General features: G+C 35.0%; 1 protein-coding gene across 7 annotated transcripts in view; it reads left to right on the top strand.

Moving 5' to 3' along the window:
* The window catches only part of Pde6 (phosphodiesterase 6), an 840,004-nt gene that overhangs the window by 220,475 nt on the left and 606,012 nt on the right, over positions 1-13,517 (top strand). The window contains exon 1 of one of the 7 annotated variants that reach the window (XM_069822894.1): positions 5,117-5,265. The exons of the other annotated variants lie outside the window; for them this stretch is intronic. The gene's annotated coding sequence lies outside the window, so the exon portion shown is untranslated. Of the gene's footprint in view, positions 1-5,116; positions 5,266-13,517 lie in introns of those variants that run through there. 7 annotated transcript variants of the gene reach the window in all.

The following is a 13,517-nucleotide window of genomic DNA, read 5'->3' as shown; positions in this document are numbered from 1 at the left end:
ATGAGAATTTCATTTGACTTTAATGAATTTTTACACAATTCTTCTACCTCTCACGAAATTATCAATGTAATATCACGAAATTGCCGAGGTTATCACGAAATAACCAACCTTTTAGCCTAAGTTGTAAAAGTGGTTTTTGACACTTGTTCAAGAACGAGTCCAATCTTTTATGTCTCCAGATTTGTACAGCAAATTATCGTATTTTAGATGAAAAAATCGGAATAAAGATATATTTACACATTTGCATTTTAAATTAATTTTCATGAAATTATCACGAAATTACCAATGTTTACCCTATGTCGTACACCAATAATACAACTCTGAAGTCACAATTTTAAACTTATTTTCCAAGTAAATATGACGAATTTTCATGGGTTCCTGATCACTTTCATTGCGATATTGAAAATAACAAACTTTCATTGAGTGAAAGAGAACAGTTAATTAAACTCTCGAATGACACCGGACTTAAAATGAAATTCGAAGCGGAAGGTAAGGTTAATTTCTGGACCTCATCATAAGTGAAAAGAGAATATAGTGAACTGTACAATGGTGCTTTAGAGATTATAATTCAGTTTGCTTCTATGTATCTGTGTGAGAAAGGGTTTTCATCACTAACTCTAATAAAAACAAAATACCGAAATCGACTCGAGTATATGACGATCTCTGACTTAAGCTTACCAGCATACATCCAAACATAGAACAACTGTGCAAGAATCGGCAGGCTCATCCATCTCATTAATGCGAGTACCAACATTTATTTATTTTTTTAGTTAATTAGTTAAATAGATTATCCAAACTCTAATTCCTTGAATTATAAAAAAAACAGAATTAATTTTCTTCTATTAATATTAACTTAATTAGTTAATACTAATATAAAATTAATTGAATTAAATTAATTTTAATTAATTAATTTTTTTAATGTAATTATACGGTATTAAAATATACTACAAAAATTATAAATTAGATTTCGAAGGGAACAAGAGTAAGGTGGTCCGCAGAACTGCTCTGACTTAAAAAAGTGGTCCGCACTTCAAAAAAGTTTGAGAGACGCTGCAGTATAACAGTATCGATAACGCCTTAATCCCAGCCTCTTATAACTATTGCAGATGGTATTATGAAATTATGGGAGGGTGGAGCATGTTGGTAGAGTAAAACCTTCTGTCAATTTCATTACGAACAGGTGGCTCGAACCCAGGCCAGCTGGATGAAAAACCAGCGGGATGGTGATGAGTCACAGTCCCGGCCTTTATTACCTACATATGAATTACATTTCTGTTACATGAACCATGTGTGAGAATAGTTTAAACATAAGAAAATTGCTTTATGAATATAATAGATCGGAAAGCAATTAACTCAATCGAAATTTGGCAAAATATCTTACTTAGAAGTAAGTTTAACATAATTGGCAGTTTAAGGGCCTACAGTGAGAGCGGGATTGAAACTAGAGAAGAATTACAATTAACTCGTTTAAATCCTACTGTTTATCAAAACAGAACTAATTGGAAAGAACACGCAGCATGGGGATAAATTGGAAGGGATTACCATGCAAATTGATGCATTACAGACCAATTACAGGCGAAGATATGTGAGCTGGTTTCCGTCGCCAAGCACTGCTTTTCCTAACTGCCTGGGCTTAAATTGAAGGGTTCAGAGCCATAGTGGGCCAAGCGCCATTTATTAAAAACGGAGAAAGCAAGGGCTAAAGTTAAGTGAATACCATAGTTTAATAAAGATTGACATATCATTTAGTTTGAATGTGTGTACTTTATATTACTACCTTTGGGGAGGCCGAGACGTAGATGGGAAGATAATATTAAAATGGATTTGAGGGAAGTGGGATATGATGGTAGATACTGGATTAATCTTGCTCAGGATAGGGATCAATGGCGGGCTTATGTGAGGGCGGCAATGAACCTCCGGGTTCCTTAAAAGCCAATAAGTAAGTAAGTAAGTAAGTAAGTAAGTAAGAAAGTATACTTTATATTACTTGCTATATCTTTCCATTGAATTATGGTAATAACTTCATTTTAACCCTTGTTTTCTACGGTTTTAGTAAATGGCGCTTGGCCCACTATGGTTCTGAACCCTTCATCTCGTCTCGTAAATATTGCTTCACGTTTGTTCACGCTCTTCTTCCCTCTTACATACTCTTTCTCTTTCTCCTCTTCATCTGAAGTCCTATTCCGTATTACGCTTCCTACTCCTCCTCTTATATTTCATCAACATCCTCTTCTACTTATTTCTTCTTTGTCTAGCAAGTATTGATTATTCTCGTGCAATCGAAAGACAACTAGCGAAAAGTCACGGAGGCTGGAAATCCAATACTGTCGCAGAAGATTATGTTCTGTTACTATAATAATTAGCGTTAATTGTAAATATTATTGAAATAAATTCAATTTGTCATCTCGTTTTTCAATGTCTAAATCAATTTCCAGGTTATATCAAGATTAATGTTCATATTACTCTCTAGATTATATCAAGGTCAATGACATTTGTTCCTCGGAAAAAATCAATACTTTCGCGTCTGCGCACATCTCACAATTTAGAAGGTCAGTTTCGCTCCTCACTTAGATAATCATAACATGAATACGTATGAATTATTTCAAGTTAGAAATATGGTCGAGCATAAAAAGTCGTATGAAACATGCCTATAATGGTAATTAAGACGCTCGTATGAAAATTATGAAACTCGCTTGCGCTCGTTTAATAAACAAACATACTCGCGTCTTAATTACCATCATTATAGGCTCGTTGCATAATGTACTAATGTACGGCAGTGAGTCTTGGATTTTAAAACATAAAGATAAAAGTAAAATACAGACAGCAGATACGAGTTTTTTTAGAGAAGTCAAAGGATGTACGAGAAGATCTGATACGAAACGAATACATAATGGAAGAAGTTAAGTTAATGCAAGAAATTAATAATATGACAATAGAGAAGATTGGATACAGCATAGGCTATCAACCAGATGAATTAAGAAAAAATACCATTGAGTATATAAAATTAAAAACCAAACGGAAAAAGAAGCATTGAACGCCCGAGGAAGAGATTGAGATAACACGGAAGAGTGTGGGAATGGAAAAGGGAAACCAATTTTCCTCAATGACTCCATAACAGCTTGCTTCAAATCTTCAGTTGTCTGGTATTGATGTTACGAGACATAGTCCTTAATTATTTCCCAACGGGAAATCACACCATCTTTGCTGCGGAAAATTTCGCACAGGACATGGCGCCGCATGGTTAATTAATTTGCCTACCGACTCCCCTACATTATTAGAAATTACTATATTCATTCTACGCTTCATGTCATTATACAAAAATCTGTAGTCTCTACCTACCTCTCTCTACCTCTGAACTTTTCTCCCGTTCACCATTCCTTCCATTGCACCCTTCAGTAGTCAGTTTCTTCTCACCCAGTGACCTAACCAAGCCCTTCTTCTCTTTCTAATCAGTTTCAGTATAATTCTTTCTTCACCCATTCTTTCCAACACAACTCCATTTTCATCATGTCATGTTTACAGTTTTTCTTGGAAACTTCCCGTTGCTTTCCGCACACCACTCTCTCTTTCGCATCTTAAAATATCCCAGGGGGCCCCAACGTGGTGGTGGGGAGAGTGAATTTGACTACTTGGGACCTCCGGACTTCACCGATACTCATCGCAAGGGTTAAATATCATACATCTTGATTACACAACTTTTAACACTGTATCACTTCGGAATATGTATGATAAGAACTTTGTGTTAAATTTTAACGTACCTTGTTAACATGTTTCGACCTATTTTCGGTCATCTTCGGAACTGGTCGTTGTTGGTCTTGGCGCATTTTGTTTCCTGTGTGGGTGTGTTCGTAGTGTAGAGTCAAAGAGTGTATGTGTTTTGAAATTGAATTGTGTGTTGAGAATATCGTTGGTGTGTGTTTTCCTGTGTCTGTATATTTCATATTGTTCTAGTGTGTTGAGTTTCTGGCTTTTTGGTTGGATGTGCAAATGCCAACGACACCTACAGAGACATCAACACAACTGCACATCCAACCAAAAAGCCAGAAACTCAACACACTAGAACAACATGAAATATACAGACACACGAAAACACACCCCAACGATATTCAACACACAACTCAATTCCAAAACACATACTCTCTTTGACTCTACACTACGAAAGCACCCACACAGGAAACAAGAGGCACCAAGATCAAATGTTGAATGTTATGTTTTATTTAACGACGCTCGCAACTGCAGAGGTTATATCAGCGTCGCCGGATGTGCCGGAATTTTGTCCCGCAGGAGTTCTTTTACATGCCAGTAAATCTACTGACACGAGCCTGTCGCATTTAAGCACACTTAAATGCCATCGACCTGGCCCCGGATCGAACCCGCAACCTTGGGCATAGAAGGCCAGCTTCAAGATCAACAACGACCAGTTCCGAAGATGACCGAAAATAGGTCGAAACATGTTAACAAGGTACGTTAAAATTTAACACAAGAAAGTTCTTATCATATGTATTCCGAAGTTAAATATCAGTTCTCTCAGGGTCTTTGACCCGATCAGAGACCGGGAAATCCCAATTAGCCTTATAAATGTATGTAAATATGCATATTACATGTCTAGTAGAAACAAGTAGGCCTAATAGATCTATTCACTACTGAACTGGATGTAATTTGTTTATTTATAGAACTAGTTTGTAATAATTCCTGTTATTTCTTTTTTCGGTTAACATTTCTTGGTCCTGCTATCCTAGTGGCGTACAATAAGTAATGACGACTGTGATTTGTTAAACGTTAAAATCGGCTCGCCGTCACTACATTACGACCAGCCTGAATACCTTTACGCAGCTGAATCACAATGCAGGCAGCTTGCCAGGAGCAATTAATGTCTCCATTCTGCAATATAAGTAGTATGCCAATAGGCCTGCTAAGGAATGTAATAGGCATCTTGCCTTGTGTCATCGCTCTTTATGCGAAGGTGATTCCTTGATGAAACTATTCACGGAGCGGAAGAAGATATTACGACTTCTTTGTACCAATCAGAATCGAGTGTTTATGGCATACGGGAAGGCGCCTTTTATTGATTGCAATAAAAACGTTTCTTCCACTACTTGTTGACAAGACTGAGCGCTGTATGTACGCGCGGTCGGTCCAAAAGTGGCGAAGTCTAATGCGAGGTAGTCATTAGTCATGTGCCTTTGTATTCTGCGACTAAGGGACGACAGGCGAGCAGAAGACTTTTAATAGTGGTGCGGTGTGGGAAGAGGAGCGTGCAGCGAGGTAATTCCAGTAAGAATACTCTGTAATTGTTTATATTAGAGTCTGGATAAATATGGTCTGGTTGCTAAGTATCTCGCTAGACAGTAGAAAAAGTTGTCCAACTTGTAACCTACATAATAGCTATAAGAAATGCATTTCTTCTCGTATGACGGTTCCATCTTGTGAACAGACTACGTGTTAGTCATAAGAAATCTCATTTTAGTCTCTTATTTCGGGGCATGGTGCAGAATTCATGACTCTGTGTAAATGTCATGGTAATTACATTCTTCTTATTGGAAAGTGTCGCCACTCTCGATGGTCTGGTGTCACCATGATTGCTATTACACTGCGTAACAAATTTTAACTTTTTTTTTGGGCTCGACATGTGATAGGGGAGTAATGGGTACAGTGAGACAGAAAATATTAAGACATATGTATGCAAGTGAAATTTCAAGTATTTTTAAAATCAAGTGCAAAAGAATTATACATTAAATATGGAGTACAATAATACATAAACAGAAATGTTAATAGATAAAGGACATAGTATACAATGCGTGTTTGTCAAAAAAATGCAAATGTCTCACTGTTCCCATTCAGGAGGGTACAGTGAGACACCACAGTGTCTATTAACGGACATTGAAATGATTTAAATTTATTTCAAAAGAAAAAAAAAAGCTTGCTGTCTCTTTATCTCGCCATGTTCTGTAGGCTTATTTAGAATCATTTTTATGTCTGACTTCGAAACCATTGAAACATCTGGAACAATTGGAAAAGTGAATTTTCCATGACTTTTCAAACTTTTGCGAAAAAATAAAATGAATTTTTGGTGACAACGAAGCTTATAATTATAAGAATTTAATTTAATTCTTTAGCTATTATTTTTTAATATTTTTATTAAATTTTGTGAATAATTTTTTATTTAAGAAACCATTAAAATGAAATGTAACATCCATTATTTTAAGCTATAGTTCCTAAATTTGTTACTAGTGTGTTCATTTTTAATGTTAGTTACTGGTAAAAAGGTAACATGCCATGAAGGCACTTGGGGGGCATGGAGGTAGAGCCCCATGCTTTCCATGACCTCGGCACTAGAATGAGGTGGTGTGGTCGGCACCACGCTCTGACCGCCTTTTACCCCCGGGAAAGACCCGGTACTCAATTTTATAGAAGGCTGAGTGAACCTTGGGGCCGTTCTGAAAGTTTGGCAACGAGAAAAAATCCTGTCACCACCTGGGATCGAACCCCGGACCTTCCAGTCCGTAGCCAGCTGCTCTACCAACTGAGCTACCCGGCCGCCGTTAGTTACTGGTAAATGTAATATAATTACAGTTTATTTTTGCAAATCATTGGTAAATGGGAACAGTGAGACGTCTCAGTGTACCCTTGAATGGCATGTCTCACTGTTCCCTTTACGCATAATTCGTTTAAAAATGGCGCCATCACTTCAAAATCAAAACAAGAAAGACGAAACTTTGCCAAACATAACGTCAAATGCCATAGTATTAGGTAACAAAACATTCATATTTATATCTCATTTGTATATCCAATGTAACCTTCATTAAACATAAGCCAAAATTTTACTTCTAGAGTGAAAAATTACGAATTATTTTTGCATCACTCACCTTTATAACTAGAATCAAATCGAGTATGAAAATACTGTTACTTTACTCATGCAACATACAACACCACTATTACAAATATTTCAACATCAAAATTTACCATCTAATAAAAAATGTCTCACTTCTCCCTGTCTCACTGTACCCACTTCTCCCCTATATGTTTTCAGTATAATTTGAACCTCCTGAATACGAATAGGGTCTATGACAATATAAAACAGTTGTTGGTTACGGTTTTTGAGAAATTTTCGAACTTATATCTGTTCAAAATACTGCTTTATATAATGACAACAACGTTAAATATTCACTGTTCAGAAGAATACAGCTTTCTTTTTCTCCATTTTCTTTTATACTGGCCATCAGGTACATCACGAGCTAAAGTCCAACAATAGTCTGCTAGCATATTAGTACTCCACTGTCCTTGGTATCTTTCTTCCATAGTTGAAAGTTCTTCATGAAAACATTCACCATGTTCATCACTGAAATCGCCACAATTCTCGGAGAAATGGTCAAGATGGGAATGAAGGAAGTGAATTTTCAGGGACATGTTACATAGTTTCATACGCCAACAGTAAATTTTGCACTAGTTCTTCGTAGTTCTCACTTCTATGATTACCCAGAAAATTTAACACAACCTCCTTGAATGCAATCCAGGCATCTCTCTTCCTTCCAACAAAGATTTGAAGTGATTGTCCTTCATTATTTCTCTAATTTGTGTTTCATTCAAAACTAGCTCTTTTATTTTTGAGTCACTAACAGCAAGAACTTTTTCCTGAATAGGCCTATGTTTAAATGCATCAGTTTCATGAGTCATCCCTTTAACAAAATTTTTCATTAACCATAACGTAATGTGTAAAGGGGGTAAAATTACCTTGTGCGAGATCGTGCGTATTTGCTTGTTTTCCGCACAGAACCAATACGCGGTAAGTGTGAAATACCACATTCAGTATTCCCAACGTAACACACATAACAATTTCCCTCTTCTTACCGCTTAAGCGCGACATTCATTTTACTGCTTTAAGCTTTTAACATATTATTTTTAGAGACGTTCAATATAGTAATAATTATAAATTGGGAACTTACCACTGCAATTTCACCTAAATTGTTTTTAAATATTTGCAAAAATTAAGTAAAGTCAACTACTCCACGAAACTTATTGCATTCCTGATACAAGTAACATTAAGGAAGCAGTGAAAAAATCAACAAGATTCCAGATGCCGATGTTATTACTGCAATATGTTATATAAATAATATTGTTAAAATAAAAAAATGAAAAATAAATCATTACATAACCTTACCGTTTGTTTTAAGTTCGCATTTATAGACTGGGGTGGGGGGAAAGACAGACGTATATCACGGCCTGCTGGAGTATAGTAAACACAGAAAACATTTTACAGCAACAATGTTAAAGAAAGATATTTTGGTTTTCCGAAGTTGCCGTCATTAAACAGAAACCAACATGGAGATTTCATTGCAACTAATTATAAATTCGTCTTTCAGGTATGTAATAAACGATCTTCGCACAAAATAATGTACGATATATGAGCGGTATGTTTGATTTCATGTTCTCGGAAATTAAAAAAGCTCAACTACGTTTCACTTTTTCAATCTTTTCCTCGACCATGAAAACGTCAACATACCGCTCTTGTAACATATATTACTATTTCTTTGAGGTACAAGGGTTTAATGTACAGTATTTTTCTTGTAGTGATTGTCGTATTGGCCATGTTTTTATTTTATAATGCTTATCCTGAGCACGACTGTCCCATTCGCACAAAAACTGCAACGCTTTGTGTAGTAGCCTAATAGCATTCCAAGAAGCAATGCTATATATGCCTTTAAATTATTCGTACTTTGAATATTATCATTAAAGCAGACATTAAAAAATACACGTCTTACACAGAATACTAACACCACGGGAATCTCCTGGTAAACTGAAGCGATTTCATACGGCGAACCTGTTTCCCTCCCTCCAAATGAAACCGAAAAGGGCAATAAAACAATTTCCGCTTCTAGAAGTGCTTCAAAACGGTGGAATACTTATACTAATATTGTTTTCACATTATGGGTCGTCACATTTGTAAAACAGAATGGTTACACATGAAATACGGTAATTTTTTTTAACAAAATTCATAGAAAATTAATTATATTTTGCATCTCGAAAACCCGAACTGATGGAAAATTTTGTTTGTTATTTTTTTAATTCAGCTCCAAATATCAGTTAAACTGGAAGGAACACGTCTCAAGAATGGTTTCATCCAGGATCCCTAAGGCAATAATGAAGTATCGTCCATATGGGAAATGGTCACTTGGTCGACCTATGAAAATATGGCGAGAAAATCGCTTTTTCAGGCCGTAACAGTTCTTTTGGGACTAGTACTTGACAGGATGATGATGATGATGATGATGATGACGATGATGATGATGATTTTTTAATTCAGGAGATCGAAATTAGTAAGAATTTGTTACTTTTATGTCTGGCGCAAAATGACAATTGACCAATGTTATCAGAGATTCAATTCCGATGGAGGAAGAAGTAAAACCTGGATTCTATGTTCCTGAATTTTTACGTTTTTCTTGTTTCTATGCCCGATTTTAAAAGTTATGCCAACACTATTATTATTATTATTATTATTATTATTATTATTATTATTATTATTATTATTATTATTATTATTATTATTATTATTATTATTAGGGCTAGGATTTTGATGAAATTGCATCTTTTTTCTAGTAAGCCAGAAACATAGCCGCTTTAGTATTTATATGTTATGTGATAAACCGAGTGTTTTAAGACATATTTGTTAGGGCATTTTTTTGCATTTTTTGCCTTTTTCAACTCATTACAGCATATTTTATTTTACTCGGATATTTTTTAGGCATTTTTATTTAATTTTGACCATAAATCCAAATTATTAATATGAAATAATGTTTATTTCCTTTGATATTTTCTCTACATATTTTGTCCATTTATACCCATTATTTTTTTACTTGGTTATTTAACGACGCTGTACCAACTACGAGGTTATTTTGCTTCGATGGAATTGGTGATAGTGATATGATATTTGGAGAGATGAGGCCTAGGATTCGCTATAGATTACCTCAAATTTGTCTTACAGTTGGGGGAAAAAACTCGGAAAAACCCCAACCAGATAATCAGCCCAAGCGGGAATCGAACCCGCGACCGAGCGCAACTCCGGATTGGCAGGCAAGCGCCTTAACCGTCCAAGCAACACCGGTGGCTAATACCCATTATTTTGTGTAATGTTTTAATAGTTTTTCTACACAAATATTACCATTTTAAAGTAGTGCACTCCAACCACCCCTTCAATACAGACTCCTCTATACCTGCTAATTCCGGATAAGAGTGGCCTTGTGGTAGACTACATGGAAGCTACATTAGGTAAAAAGTGTACCACTTAGAAAAAATTATGTAAAATGAAATAAATTTAAATGTTGGTACTAGAATTTAATTTAATTACTAGTCTAAATATAAGTAGTACAAGACCTCTTTTCCTACTTAGCCAATTACGTACGAACAATTTTTAGGGCATTTTAAGGGCATTTTTGAAACATTTTTAGGTCATAAATGTATTGTTTTTAGAACATTTTTTCATGATTTAAAGGTCATCAGAATCCTAGCCCTAATTATTATTATTATTATTATTATTATTATTATTATTATTATTATTATTATTATCATTATTATTATTACTATTATTATTATTACTATTATTATTATTATTATCTATACTAATAATAAATCTGTAGCCGAAATTTTTCTGGTAATTTTCGATTTTTTCAAAAATAATTGGTCCTAACATATATAATTAACCACCCTGAAACCGAAAATCGCTTTTTTTTTAATTTTTGTTTGTATGTCTGTCTGTCTGTCTGTATGTTTGTTACATTTTCACGCGATAATGGCTGAACGGATTTCGATTAAAATTGGAATATAAATTAAGTTCGTTGTAACTTAGATTTTAGGCTATATGGCATTCAAAATACATTATTTAAAAGGGGGGTTATAAGGGGCCTGAATTAAACAAATAAAAATATCTCGCTTATTATTGATTTTTGTGAAGAATGTTACATAACAAAAGTTTCTTTAAAAATAATTGGCGATAAGTTTTATTCCTCTGAAAATTTTGATACGACTGATATTTAATGAGATAAATGAGTTTTAAAATTAAAATAACTGCCATCTAAGGCCGTGTAATGAATTAAAAAACAAATGACTTCTTCTATAAGGGGCCTTGGACACAACAATCGAAAGCTATTAAACGTAGCCTACAGACAATGTTTCTGTGTTTGCATGAAGTAATATCAGAAGCTAAATTAACCGATTTGTATAATTAATTATTATTTTACCATTGGAAAGTGTAGTTTCTCTAGATGGACATAATGCTATAATGTTATTACAGTAACGTCTGAGCAAATCGAGGACAGGTAAGATTAAAATAGCTTCTTATGCACAGAAAATTTGATAGGCTATTTTGTACATTCGTTTTCTGTGTTTCTTAAAATAATATTTATGTACACTCATTTTAATCTCAGGGATTTAACGAACAACGAGAGTGTATTGATTTAGTATGCAGTAATAGTACGTTAGCTTAGCAATCCATTATTTTATAATTCAAATTTTAACTATGCTCAATTGAATCGTGTTAAAATACATAAAATATATATGCAATAAATGCAATGCAAAAAGAATTGGGTAATGAGCGAAGCAGATTATGTTGCGCTGTTGCAAAAGTTGTTCCCTGGATCAAACGTCCTATTTTAATTATGTAATTACTTTATATTTATTTCTAACAGGTGCAGCGGAGCGCACGGGTACGGCTAGTTATAAATAATGTTAGTAAGTATATAGCCCGTTCTTCAAAAGAAAGCTTTCCCAAAATTAAGTGTAGAGTAATGAAAATGTATCTGAGATTTTCATTTCTAACGCTGCGTAGAAAGATTAATTTAACGGCGAACAGGCCTGTGTGCATGCAATTTCCTGAAGTTGGCAAGAGGTACAGAGCGATGGGAACTGCATTTTATTACTGTTGATTAAACTCACTTTGTGGTGCGAAACAAAGGACTTGGCTGCATGACGTCGCTATACATATTCATAGAGCTACAGACTAATGCTTCTCATGTTCCATGAACATTGCTCGCAAATGGAAATTGATTTTTATCCCATTATCATCCGTTATACCAGTTAACCATGGCCTTTGTCTTATGAAATACGTTGTTAACAATTTCATTTAGTGTGTATATAGTTGTCTGATCGAAAATCTAATAGGTAATTAAGGAGATTATGTTGACGTTAGAAAAATTTCTTTTGATATAAATGTATTTTAGAAAATGTTACTTTCAAATTAGAGAAAAGGAATATTGGATTGTTAAGAAGAGATTTGGACTGGATGTTTTCTTTAGGTGATAAAAAGTAGACATGGCAAGTAAAAAGTAAAATGCTGATAACGTTTCGAAGGTTTTACCTATACTCATTTGCTGGTTATAAACCAGGATGACAAGATAACGATATTCAACATCTTAGGCCCCTACGAATGGCTGAGTCCGTGTGATTGATCTTCGTGAAGGCTCCAAGAAGTAGTACACATTCATTTTCTCTGTACTGTATAATGTTTTTTTTCACTCCGAGAGAATGGAAGCTCAACACTTCGAAACGTGGTGAACTTAATACATAGGGTGAATGTCTTTGTAAACCTTGATTAGGACAATTTGTATACCGTATTGCCTGTTTCAAAAAAACACACTACTATGGACTTGAGATTCTTCTAATAATGAAGTTTGACATTTCCGAGTCCACACCTGTGGAGTAACGGTCAGCGCGTCTGGCCGCCAATCCAGATGGCCCGGGTTCGAATCCCGGTCGGGGCAAGTTACCTGGTTGAGGTTTTTCCGGGGTTTTCACTCAACCCAATACGAGCAAATGCTGGGTAACTTTCGGTGCTGGACCCCGGATTCATTTCACCGGCATTATCACCTTCATTTCATTCAGACGCTAAATAACCTAGATGTTGATACAGCGTCGTAAAATAACCCAATAAAATAAATAAAAAAAAACATTTCCGAATACTAATTTATTGTAGGCTATTTAAGCTAAAAATGTTATTTTTTAGTATAATAAACTATTCATAGGCCTATATTATTAGTTTTATTAGTTATATTTTAGAAGCTCTTGAGCTCTGCTACATTTTGTAACTTAACTAAGGCTTTCGACACTATTTCGCATGATGTTATATTAGAAAAATTACAAAATTACAAACTCAAATGTAACACCTGCAACAACTTCTGCATAGGGCAGACAGGGAGATCATTGCAAACACGTTACAAAGAACACATGACAGCCATAACAAAATTCCGAAACGCCTCCACATATGCAGAACACATCACGAATGCCAACCACACCTACAGAGACATCAACACAGACATGGAAATACTGCACATCCAACCAAAAAGCCAGAAACTAAACACACTAGAACAATATGAAATATACAGACACACAAAAACACACTCCAACGAAATTCTCAATACACAACTCAATTTCAGAACACATACACTCTTCGACTCTACATTATACCACACGAACACACCCTCACAGGAAACAAAATAAGAGGCGCCAAGACCAACAACGACTAGTTCTGA

This window comes from Periplaneta americana, chromosome 4, assembly GCF_040183065.1.
Source record: "Periplaneta americana isolate PAMFEO1 chromosome 4, P.americana_PAMFEO1_priV1, whole genome shotgun sequence".
NCBI lineage: Eukaryota > Metazoa > Arthropoda > Insecta > Blattodea > Blattidae > Periplaneta > Periplaneta americana.
The sequence above is the reverse complement of the archived record's forward strand: the minus strand, read 5'-3'. Positions and strand labels throughout refer to the sequence as shown.